Raw genomic sequence first — 12,559 nt, 5'->3', positions numbered from 1 at the left:
CTCTGTCGGCTGTCGAACAGGGCACACGACAACTAATAATTTATATTAATTCGTTTCAGCTTATTATCCGGGTTCTGATGAATTTCACTCTCTATACCTATATTATTATATCGTACAAACCAACTGCCCCTTAGAAATGTAAAAAATTCAAAATATTTCATCACAAAATCAAATTGCATTATCTACAAACAATTTTCGTATTTTTCTGGCTGTTGGGTTCCGTTTTACTGGAACTTGTATTCTGTTATGAACATTCTTCCAAGGCCAAACCATTAAAATAAAACAAGTCAAGTAATCAGAATGATACAATATTCTATATTATTTTTGTACAATCGAACTAATTTTATGATTTCTCTGTTTTAAATCATTGAGAGGATTAAAAAGTATTTTGAAAATCTCAATTTTAAATCTTTGTAACATTTATTTTTAAAATCCAAATACTTAATGTTTATTTAATAAGTCCAACTATTTGAAATCACACCCGAATCTGATACTATAAATAACTACAGGTAATAGGAATAAAGTCAGATTAGCTATGACTGTTGTAAACTAGTTAGAGAGTAAGAGAAACAGTTAGGGGAATCCGGTTAGGTTAGGTGTTTATTACAGGTTGCTTATTAGTCTACCTGTTATTGGAAAAACTAGAAGGAGGCTTGAGAAGGTCTGAACCTTTCAAAACTTCTAAAGTTCCTTTAAATTAAAATTTAAAACGTCCCTACGGGTCTTTGCCTATTATGAAACTGACATTTTTTTTAAGAGCCTGAAAGAGATCTGATTTCCATAGACCACCTCCTCCCCCCCCTTTCACTCTAGTTGCGCCAATTATTTTTACCTCTGTATAGAATCCAAGTAGGTGTAACAAATGATCTAGTTGAATAGCTTATCTCGACGTCTGTCTCCTTGGACATTTGTTTTCGTAATAGATGATTATATATATTTTTTTCATACACATACTATTGTGAATGTAAAAAAAAATGTCTGTCGTGTTTGTCCGGCATGCAAATAGTTTTATGTCATGTTATATTATTTTAGTAATTTACAACAAATTTTTTACACAATAAAGCTAATAATAATCGTCGGACGAATTAATGGTACAACCCGACGAGTGAAATCGAGATGGGTCATGGTCGACAAAACGAGCTGAACATGTATACTTAGGCTTTAGCTGTCCCTTTTTGCGTTGTCCGCAAATTATGAATTGATGGATCTATGTGTGTGTAAACATACAACCGCTTTGCAGAGTTTTATACCGGATGAGAGTTGACAAATGCACGGCTGAGATGAATCAATCAATGACTGAGAAAAAGCCCGACTATAATATGGCGCTCTTCGACTTCAACTAAAAGAGCAACGGCCGTTCAGGGTTAAAAGGTTTACCTTTGGAAAAAATAAAAAAAACAATATGTTTGTGTTGTACGCATCGACTAACCCGGAGGCGGTGTGCTTCGTTACTTCCATTGTTTGGTTTTTTATGTAAAATAATAATAATAAAAAAAATACATTGTTAACGCGCCGTATATGTTCTGCATCGCCAGAAGGGAATATTATTCCTATATATATATATATAATATATTATAAAACTCTGATAAAAATTTCAGCTATATGCGATGTACCTGATGCGCCGTTTCGGAAGTTGAGTATTTTTTTTTTTTATTGTAGAAAATTAGTTTTCGCGTAGAAGTACTTATTGCACATTTCTTTTAACGGATAAAGCGGACGAATGAATCATCGTGTTATGTATATTTAGACTGGTGGCGGTGTACGGTGTTCCGAACGAGCTACACGTGTAATCTATGTGAATATCTGTGCCTAATGTAATAATATCATAAGCATGTGAGCTAGCGCCGGCTATAACGCTTATGAAAAATTATTTAAATTAATTCTACAGCTCTGGTGCGTAGCTGTGAACAGCGTCCGACTAAAAAAAACCTCTACCGCGCGATTTAGCTAAAATAAGGACCACTCGTGAGGTGAAGACAAACTTGAAATTCCTTAAAAAAAAAAACATTTATTTAAAAAAAAAAAAAAAAATTGTTTAATATAAATATAGAGCTATGTAAAACGGAGACGTTATGATGGATAAAATAACGCAATTTGCTAACTTTCAGAGTATAAAACCAAGTAGAACAAAATACCGTAAAAAAAAAATTATATATAAAGAAAATCTAACTTAGCCTCACCCTCGAGGTTTAGTGGTTTATATTTTATAATTAGGCTTCTCATACGAATATTTTAGCTTGATTGTTTACACTTTTTGAATTCTTATTATTTCTTAGATATATTTATAATAAAAAAAACTCTTGTGCAGCTAATTTACGGAAGAAAAAAAATTCACCCATATATTCTAAAACAGTGTCTTGCTATATGTTGACAAATTAAATAAAAACATTTTTAAAACAGGGGTTTTAGAAGTTACAGGTCTGAAAAATTGGCCATTCCAACACTGGATGTGAAGGTATAATTGGATTCAGAATTCGTATGCATTTGGTACTTTGACGGGTCAAATATAGAAAAAGCCCTTTTTCTGCTCATGAGAAATCCCAATTGAAAAAATGATCAGTTATTAGTGTCAACTCGAGCAAAATTTGTTAGAGTAAAAAAAATGTTATTTAACTGACTTGACAGGAGGTTTTTTTTTTGCCGAAAAACTCGAATTTTGCACCATACCGTTTGACAGTGATAAAATAACTTTCCGATCCAATAGTCGCCTTGCTTCTATCCCTTACTTTACCCGTCACTAACTTCATACTATACTATTCATTCTATTCGATGACAATTTTCGCAATCAGCGGCAAAAGCCATCAGCTACAATTCCAAAAGTTAGAGTAATCAAAAATACATTATAATACAAACCGACTCGGGGGTGGTTAACGAACCGTAGATAAAATATAAAATATAGGTGGGTAATTCGATTTCGTTTTCAATGATTTATTCAGAAAAAAAAGATAATAATAGTAATAAATCCTGACTGCAGAAAAGGCAGCCAAACGAATAGAATATAAAAAATAGACGAATAAATTCGAATCGCGTGACTGTAAAAAAAAAAAGAGTAAATACTAATTCCCTTTCAACAAATGAACTTTTAGAATATAATTGAAATTCAATATTATCGACCGATAATAAATTAACGTTAATTGAAAAAAAAACCACTCAACTTGGTTGTGTTTGCCTAACAGTTAGCCGTGTACTCTTATTTTCGGTCTGAATAAAAGATAGAAAAAAACGTATTAACGTCATTGCAACGTCTCCGGAGACAACATTGATCCTTTTACATTGGACGAGCAAAGGCCAACAAGAAAGGGATCAAACTAAGTTAAACGCGACACATTATATACTTTAATAAACGTATGCGTTCGCGGTCGGTGGACATGTTGGTAACCTACATTACCTTTATAATTTTCAATGTTAAAAAAATTGTTTTGTAAATGAGATTTTACTAGATTTATTTGACCGCTGAAAACAGCTAATCTTTATGTATTAACAATATGTAAAACCGTGTGGTGATTTTCTATGTGCAATAAGTTCTTTAACGTGAAAAAGCGACAATAATCAATGAATGGTTGTTGATAGTAATTGTATTGAAATTATTTTTTAATTCTACAATCAAGCGCTACTTGACAAATGCTAACAATAACGTCCAATCGGGTTCCTGTGAAACTGTCAACTGTTAAAGCCGCCTAACAAACTATACATAACAATACATATAAATACAAACTGTAGTGCAAAAAACTAAAATCGTTATCCCCTCACGGACGTCGGGTGACAGAAAGTTTTGAAAACATTTATAGTCATAAAATGTTTGCATTATAAAAAAAAAAAAAACGTTAACTAAAGAACAGATAGAGAAATAGATATTATACTGTTTCTGGACAAATCCCGTCCATAGGTGTAATACATTGAAAACAAAACGTACATTGTAACGCGATTGTTACCCAACAAATTTATAGCTGTTACTGAATACAATGCAGCAATAATTCCTCCCCTTAAGCACCAGTTATGGTCTGTTTGTGATATTATTACTCGGCTCGAATTATTGCTGTTGACAGAATGATTGATGCTTCATTATCGGTTATCGCTTGAAAAAGTTGAATTTGTTATTTTTGTTTAAACACATTACGTCCGGTGGTGGATACATTATTGAATTAAACACAAATGGCAAGTGCCGTTCATTTGTAAACGGCAAAACGGCTTTAATCATTTTAATGCGTCGACCCCGCAAAGGTCGACCTTTCCCAACGACAAAAACATGTTTGCCAACCAATAAAGATAAGTGTGTGTGTGTGTGTGTGGTACACACAACAAAGCGTTTCTTCGGTGTGCGCACATTTGGATTAATTTTTCATTTCAAACGCCTTTTCCGGAGGACATACATTATGCATTTGGCGAAACCGCCGAAAACCGACGTGAAAGTTTCCGTGGGAAGCCAAGACCCGAAGAGAATATAACAATATTTACTAATAGTGTTATCGGCCATTAAAAGCGTGTAAATCTGTGTTTATTTTGGAGAAATGGATGTAGCTTTAAGTCCGAAGGGACGAGATTCGCGTTAATGTTGTTTGGGCAGAGTCCGATGAACTTGAACCGAAACCATTTATCTTCGCCTTTGGCCAAAAACACATAAATACTTCGGTTCCAAGAATAAGGGTACGGTCTGTGGTCTACGCGGAATATGGGTACCCATCACTACTTTATTATAGAATTTTATCAAACTAACCGTTATTGTGTTATACATAATAATAGCAGTATAATAAACGTAAAAAAAAAAAGCATAATAATATTTTGTATTTTCGGTTTTTTATTCAGACTGTTCTAGTCGATTGAATAATGTATACAAATATTATTTCAATACTTGTTTTGATTTATTACTACTCAAACCTGAGGAAATTCTGAGTAATTGTCTTTTTATCTTGACATGCCAAAGCAAAGCCTTTGCAAGTTTTCGCCAAACTTTTCCATCTATACAGACTACTTTAATCTACTCGCCAACACGGTCTACCCATTCCGGTCCAGGGTGTTTTTTTTTTTACAAAATTTCCACTTTAGTTCTACATTCTGTACTTGTCTAAATACTTTCCTTTCGAATGTAAGCAACTGTCTTTTGTAAACAACTGTTACTTTCTTCATCCCTCCAAGCGCTTGCGATTATGTCTTGAAAACTTTGAACAGCCACTTCGAGCTGAGCGTTATATTTTATTAATTTTTTTTTTTAAGAAAATATCGTTGATTCGTCGCACTCTATGTTGACCCAAAAGACAGTATTAAGCACCATACAAAATCGGAAAACGTTTTTCTAAGTACATCGTGTTTCTTTTTGGTAAGTATACGGTTTTCGATAACAGGACTGAAACATTATATGCATTTACATAACATTTTTTTTTTTTGTAATTTCTTCTTTTTTATCTAATATTAGAATATAAAAATAGGCAGCTATATGCTCATCCTGCGGCCGCCCATGCCATCTGGTATGGTGTAAGTTGAGTATTTAAACCTTGCCGATGACCGTGAAAGGTACTGGACCCTTTTTACTGTAATACAGACCACAATTTGGCCATCTAAAATAGTCAAAAGCGACCGGTCGGGTTTGGTTCGGGTCAAGGATTTTTTTTTTCTAATTATAATACGAAAATAAAGGCGCATAACCCTAAATCCTTTTGCGCTTCCGTTCCGGGTAAGAGGTTTTGCACCTGTTTTAAAGACTTATCGAACCGTGTGTGTATGTATACTGCGCCGTATATCACCGTTGTAGGCCATACGAGTTGTATTTATTTTTACATAAGTCAGACACAAAGGGCAAGCCGAACGCAATTATTGTTCTACACCGTGTGAATGCCAACGGCGGTATGGCGCGCTACTTGATTTTTATAAATAATATTTTGACGAATCTTGATCCAGTTTTTTTTACTTAACGTGCGGCTTACGAGCCATTGACATTTAAAGTTTTGCGCGGGACGATAACATACGTGCACACATGATATATATATATATATATATATATATAATGTGAAAAGTTGGCACGGAGCTCTACTTAAGTGGCCGAAAAATCTTTCACTGCTCGCCGGCAATAAAATATTATTAAATAGTGTAATATTATTATTATTGTGTAAACGCCCGGCGAATTCGGATACAAATTAAAAAAATATACAATATCGGCAAAAACGCATAGCTTGTGCGTAAATCGCATTAAACCGTGGCGTGGACACTGGAAATACACGGTCAGGACTTAAAATAAATACCATTTTTTAAAATTTATTTGTATGGTGACTTATATTATAACTATAAGTAATACAATCACTTCGCTTCGATGCGATGCAAAACTTTAAATGGGAAAACTATTAATTATAAAATATCCTTTTATAGGCAATAACAGTATGGGATTGTAATTTTCGGAGTTCCCTCCGCAAAAAGTGCAAAATTTTAAATATTTACCATTTTTCGATACTTTTTAGACACCATTTGGCTTTACGTTATCCCTAAAAGATATCCCACATAAACTTAAATAATCGCTTTTAATAGCTGCGTGAACAAGTTGTTAGGTATTAAAATTAATAAGGAAAACAAATCTCTTCCGTCCGTTAAAACGTCGACCGGTTAAACAATTAACACACGCGTTTAATTCGGTTTGATCGTTCACTTGCACGCCATATGCCGCACGCGATGACTTTTTATTACATTATTATACTGGCGATAAAAAACAATAATAATATCACAGCCACATACAAAGTCGGCACGCGTTTAGTTATTTATGATTTGTTTTGTCCAAGATTATCCGGGACCATCAGTATAATAATTATCATGAATAATTCAAAATCAAAATCGCTTCTGCGACGTGAGCAACCATAAAAAACATAATAATATGATTAATATCATAACATGATATGATTTAAAAACAGGGTTAACAGCTATTATAGCGATTCCAGTATAATTTGCATAATATATAATAGTGATCGATTCGATTCATTAGGTATACCTTTATACTTTGTATAAGCACAACCCCGACCTGTAATCAGTCGGTCAATTTAATATTTATTGTCAATTATCAGTGCGTTTCGAGTGGAACTTGCAACGAATTAAACACACTTTACTGTATCCAATTATTCTATAACGCTATTGTAAATCAAAGCAAGTGTGCACTGTGTTGAACGAATCGAATTGTTTATACAACCCCAAATGGAAAAACGGTAGGAGTTTTTTTAACAAAAACCGCCCAATTTATACTGAAATAATAGTACTTATCAATGTTATTTATGCTAAATTTATTATACAAACTACCTTTATCCGGATCCAAGACTAGTCTATTATATTGACACTAGACCAACCCAATCCATAAATAATTTATTAGCTGTACTAGAAAAAATTCAAATTCAAATACCATAATCGTTGCCTAATGATATCAATATCCATCGGGGGTATTTTTTTTATCTAAGTCCACTTAGATATTATAAAAAATCTAACACTTTAAATTTTGTAATTATATAATTTTTGCTTCCTAATGAAGTTGGGCATTGCGAGATAACCTAAAAAAATATTGTTCTGCCCTACCTAAAGAATTGGTCTAATTAGATAGTGTTGGATTTATCTAGCGGATCCAACATAGTCAGACATATTCTATCAATGAGATTTAAAATGTTCACAGGTGCCGTGAACAAAATGAAGTACTTTATATATATAACAAATTAGCATATTAAAATAGGTACAATATTAAATAATATAACATTTTTCTTTTTTAATGTAATATTTTTCTTGTTTAAATATTAGGGGAATCTTCAATTCTATCAATATAATTAATTTTAAGAGTTAGTTGTGATTCAATTGCCAATACATTTATTTCATCAGCGTGTAATGGTTTTTTTTTTTTAAAATAAATTTCACTTAAATATTTTGCCACTCCCCGGGCATGAGCCCACTCGTGCCTCCCCCCCCCTCCTCCTCCTGAAAAGTAAGGAAGTGTGGAAGTCATTAATGGCCGTGCTCACAAGTTTAGCTAATGGTTTTAACAGTGTTAAAATTATAGGTGATAAAATAGTGTAACTGTGTAGTGTTTATTTATGCGTATGAATGCTTTGGACGATTTTAAAATCAAGTTGCTCTTTGTAAAAAAAAAACTGACATTTTTATTTGCCAAACCGAAAAGAAAAAATAACGATAATAATAATAATAATAACAAACGGTTTGCCGTTTGTGTACTTATTGAGACGCGTGTTCGTTGATCGGGTTAATAAGGTTTTGTGCAATGGACCGTGCACCGATTTGCCGGTAAACACATAATGTAATGTTGGATAGGTTGTGATGGTTGTTGTTTTCCTAACGTCCCTTTCTCTCTCTCTCTATCTCTCTCCATAGGTTGTTCGCATGACGGATAATAATGATTTCATTGCGAATTCCACGTACTAGGGTACCCTCGTCGGGACTACTTGAACCGAAAGATTTGAGATTCACAAGACATCGTATAATACTAGCACGTCGTGTAGGGATAAAAAAAAATCTTCAAAAATCGCTTTTGCGTTTTCATCGGCGCACAAATACCGCGTATGTGCGAAAACCAAAATTTTGTTTTGTTTCGTTTAAGCGCTACATTTGCTGAATTACAAAACGACCGAGAAATACGAGATTACCGTACGGGAAATCAGGTCAAATCTGAAAATAAACACCATTACTTAACCTGCCGGCAAACAGTTGCGAGTAGACAACAGAAAAAAAAAACACTATACAACGTTGACGATGTGATCATATTATATTGTGATAATATTGTACACTATACTGGTGTGCATTCGAATGAATCCGACTAATAAAAAATGAAAAAAATGTAAAATATGCTTAGGTGTAAACGGTACCTTATAAAGTAGGTATTTAGAAAATATCATAAGCTGTAATGCATTGACAGCGCTAAATGTAAGGTAATAGTTTAATAAAAAATTTTTAAATCTGGATAAAGATACAACTCGCGTGAAATAACCTTAAAATACAACGTTTTGTAATTATTTATTACTTTTAAGTTGTACCTAAATGGTGTTCGACAAATGATCAAAAATTCTTAAATCATTTCTTTATAGCATAAAATCAAAATTATTGTTATCTCGTAAAACGAAAGATAACTTACAGCTAACGTAACGAATTCAAGCTACATAATAAAATAAAGAATAACGCATTGTGGATTTTATAGCCGTAATTGAAGTCAATAGAAAAACTCATACAAATATTTAATTACAACTTAGTGATTGAAACCATTCGATTGAAAATGTTGAGTTTTTTTATTCGATGTTTAGCTAAATTATTATCAATTCGCACTAAATATTTATAGTTATTTTCTTAGTCTTCTTTAATAAAATGTCACGATCAATTATTGTATTTAGACAATAGACACAGTCAACAAATACAGATATATCATAAATTTGTTAAAAATAAGTATTGTTACTGTATTTCAGAACAAGCATCTGTATAGTATATATTATGCATTACAGTTTTGGATGATATTTTATACAGACCGTATAAAGACTTTGGGATTATGAGAAATAAAAAATAAATTGGATATAATCCGGGACCGGTCGGTCTTCACCGACGACACACTAAGACCTTTTATCTTTTTAATATGCAACGTGGAAATGAAACGAAACTTAAAAAAAAGCCATCTCCCATTCCCGTCGCGTCGTGCTTTTTGACATTTTGCGAACAATAAATTCTTTGTTCAACCCAGTCATCTTTTTATAAAAAAAAAAAGAATGAAATAAAAGTTACCTTTTAAAGCTTGACTGTGGACCGCGAGACGAACCGGATGCGGGTTTTCAACACAATATCAAACGCCTTTTCAAACACCATTTTCACACTAAACCGCACACAATGCCACCGGAAAAGGAAGTTTCTTTCATTTTTATTATACCCGACAAAAAAAAGGTCTATTTCCAAAAGCGACGCAGGTACTTAAACCGATTTGTACTCGAGACGTGTTATTTTTGTTACAATCCAAACGGAAAAGGGCAAAAACCGGCAGTCGCTAAATAGCTTAATGTAAAATGAAGCTCAGCCGTGGACCTGACTGTGGTGTACAAAAAAAAAGTGCGATTGTAGTAAAAAGGACATAATGCTACTTTTTGTTCTTGACTTTGTATTCGTTTATTCATGTGTCGAGAAAGAAACGGATCTTATAGATCACTACTCATACTTGGACACTCTTATGATTAAAACATTTTTACAATAATTGATATATTCCCAAAAAGCCGGTGCGCAAAAATAAGGGAATAAGTCCTAAACACCATTTTGTTTAGAACATCAAATACAAATTTCAAAATAATTAAGCAAAACCAGACACGAGTGTTTCTTTATAAAGTGAACTTAACCTCCGTAACGAGATAGGGTTGTGTTTTTTAAGGGGCCTTATTATGGTTAATGGTGGCGTCGGTCATCAAGCGTGGCACCCACTGCAGGAGTCAGGACAAATCCACCCATGATCATGTAAACCACCACGGCTAATCAGTGTACGAATTGTTGAAAACCTTTGATAATATCTAGATAGTCTCAAGTTAATCATAAGTAAGTCACCCACAATATTCGTCGGTACTAGTAAATAAATTTTAGAAATCTCTAGATATTTTTCGTGATCTATTTAACACGACTTCAAATACCGATGTACCACGCATTTGTAAGAGACAATTTTCCATAAAACAGTGACTCGACTTAATAAGTCTTACACTAATTGATCAAAAGAGAAATTTTGCTTCACGCGCACTCTGGGAATTACTGTTTTCGCATAGTTACACTCGGTCGGATCACTGTTGGAACTATTATCCTACAGTTTTTGAGAGACGAAAAGACTATTCTCTCTCTCTCTCTCTCTCTCTGTCTTATTTTTCACCGACCGTTCTCTTGTGTGTTATGAAATAATGCCAAAACCTAACGAAACCGGAGCGGCCGACCGTCGTAATGGTATTTCTAACGACTATACACCGTCGTCCCTCTTCGTGTGTGCTTGTATGAAGCTGAGACGACCGAGGTAGGGAGACACACACGTCTAAAAATGCACTGTTAAGAGTATCGACGTTCGGATAGGGCGAGCACATTATATTATTATGTTATTATATTATTATATTATTATATACGCTAAGCACACACGGTTTGTCATGCTGCAGCTGTGTGCGCAGTTCTATGCACGTGCCGGCTAATTATTTGCTCTTTTAAAACGTCATCCGGCATAGTCAGGGACTGAACATTCGATTTGATACAAAATATTATTTACAATATTTTTTTTATAATATTTATATTGTTGTAAAGATAATGTTTTCCACTTACCTTCGATTGCAAACGCTTTGGAAAACACTACAACAACATGCTGGCCGTGATTCGATGTTAATAACGGCAATATAATAATAATGGGTATTACAATGCGGCCGTGTTCCTCGTGGACTATTCTCCTCTTGTCGGTTGTGTCGTCGTGTAAAGAAAAAGAAATAAAACACTCGAAAGGTAAAAAAAAAAACCGAAACTCTCGTTCGGAAATATTATTTTTTTTAAGAGAAAATTGTAGCTTTTTTTTTGAAATTTTGGATTAAAAATATGCAAATTAAACGTGTCGAGCGGCAATCACCGCCGGCGGACGCGGTTCGGTGTCGTCTTCGGTCGGTCCGACCGGCGGCCGATCATCGTCGCCTAATCACCCGCCGGTGACGCGAAAAAACGTCGAACGCGAAAATCCGATTGATAAGCGAGCGCGATTGAGCGAGAAAGAGATACCGCAGTGTGCGTGTGTGTGTGAGAGCGGCAGATGAGAAAGCGCGAGAGCGAGAAAGAGAACGCGCGCGCGCGACCGGCTACCGCTGGCGGATGTGATGAGAAACGGGCGGTAAAATGCCGCCGCACAACCGCTGACGTCCGTGCAGCAGCAGCAACAACGGCACGGCCGTAAGAGACAGTAACGCACACACACACACGCACACGGAAAAGCGCACTGGCGATCACTAGCGGCGGCGGCGAGCTTTTTTGGCGCGTTACTGTTACACTACACGGGCAAACTCTCCGGGCCGGTGTCGGCGTGTGCTTATTTTAAGTGTCGGTCCGCCGCCGCCGGCCGAAATGACGTTCTCGGGCCCGCGGCCGCCATCTCTGCCTTATAATAACGACTCCTTCTCGTCCTCCTCCGCCTCCTCCTCCTCCTCCTTCTTGTCATCCGCTTTACATCATCACATCGGTCGTCATCGTGTACCAAACGATGGCTAATGAACCGCAAAATATTTAATTATATACATATTTTATACCTTTTGGCTCCACCGTTTCGCCTGAATGATGCACCGTTATGTCCTGAATGATTTCAGGACATAAGATCTGAAAAATATACTATGATATATGCAATTGTTTCAAAAATTTGTAGTCGACTATATTTTTATCAATCGAACACTAAAGTTTACACTGCAAACACAATAATTTGTAGAAAATTGTGCATTGTTACCACTTACCTGTTAGTACTTTTTAGTATTTTTGTTCATTTTTAATAATTGAATACTCAAGTACAAGGTGGTAACATTAATGTATTATGTATAATTTTTGTATAATTCATTTTGTTTTATCAAATTAT

General features: G+C 34.7%; 1 protein-coding gene across 2 annotated transcripts in view; it reads right to left on the bottom strand.

The window, feature by feature from the left end:
• The window catches only part of LOC126837126 (junctophilin-1-like), a 48,040-nt gene extending 36,003 nt beyond the window's left edge, over nt 1-12,037 (bottom strand). For both annotated transcript variants that reach the window (XM_050570942.1, XM_050570943.1), the window contains exon 1: nt 11,281-12,037. The gene's annotated coding sequence lies outside the window, so the exon portion shown is untranslated. The remainder of the gene's footprint in view (nt 1-11,280) is intronic.
• Between the last annotated feature and the right edge of the window lie 522 nt (nt 12,038-12,559).

This window comes from Adelges cooleyi, unplaced genomic scaffold (assembly GCF_023614345.1).
Source record: "Adelges cooleyi isolate 19-005CV unplaced genomic scaffold, UGA_ACOO_1.1 ACOO_flye_CR_arks_rails_tigmint_CR_PRNA_247, whole genome shotgun sequence".
Taxonomy (NCBI): Eukaryota; Metazoa; Arthropoda; class Insecta; order Hemiptera; family Adelgidae; genus Adelges; species Adelges cooleyi.
The sequence above is the reverse complement of the archived record's forward strand: the minus strand, read 5'-3'. Positions and strand labels throughout refer to the sequence as shown.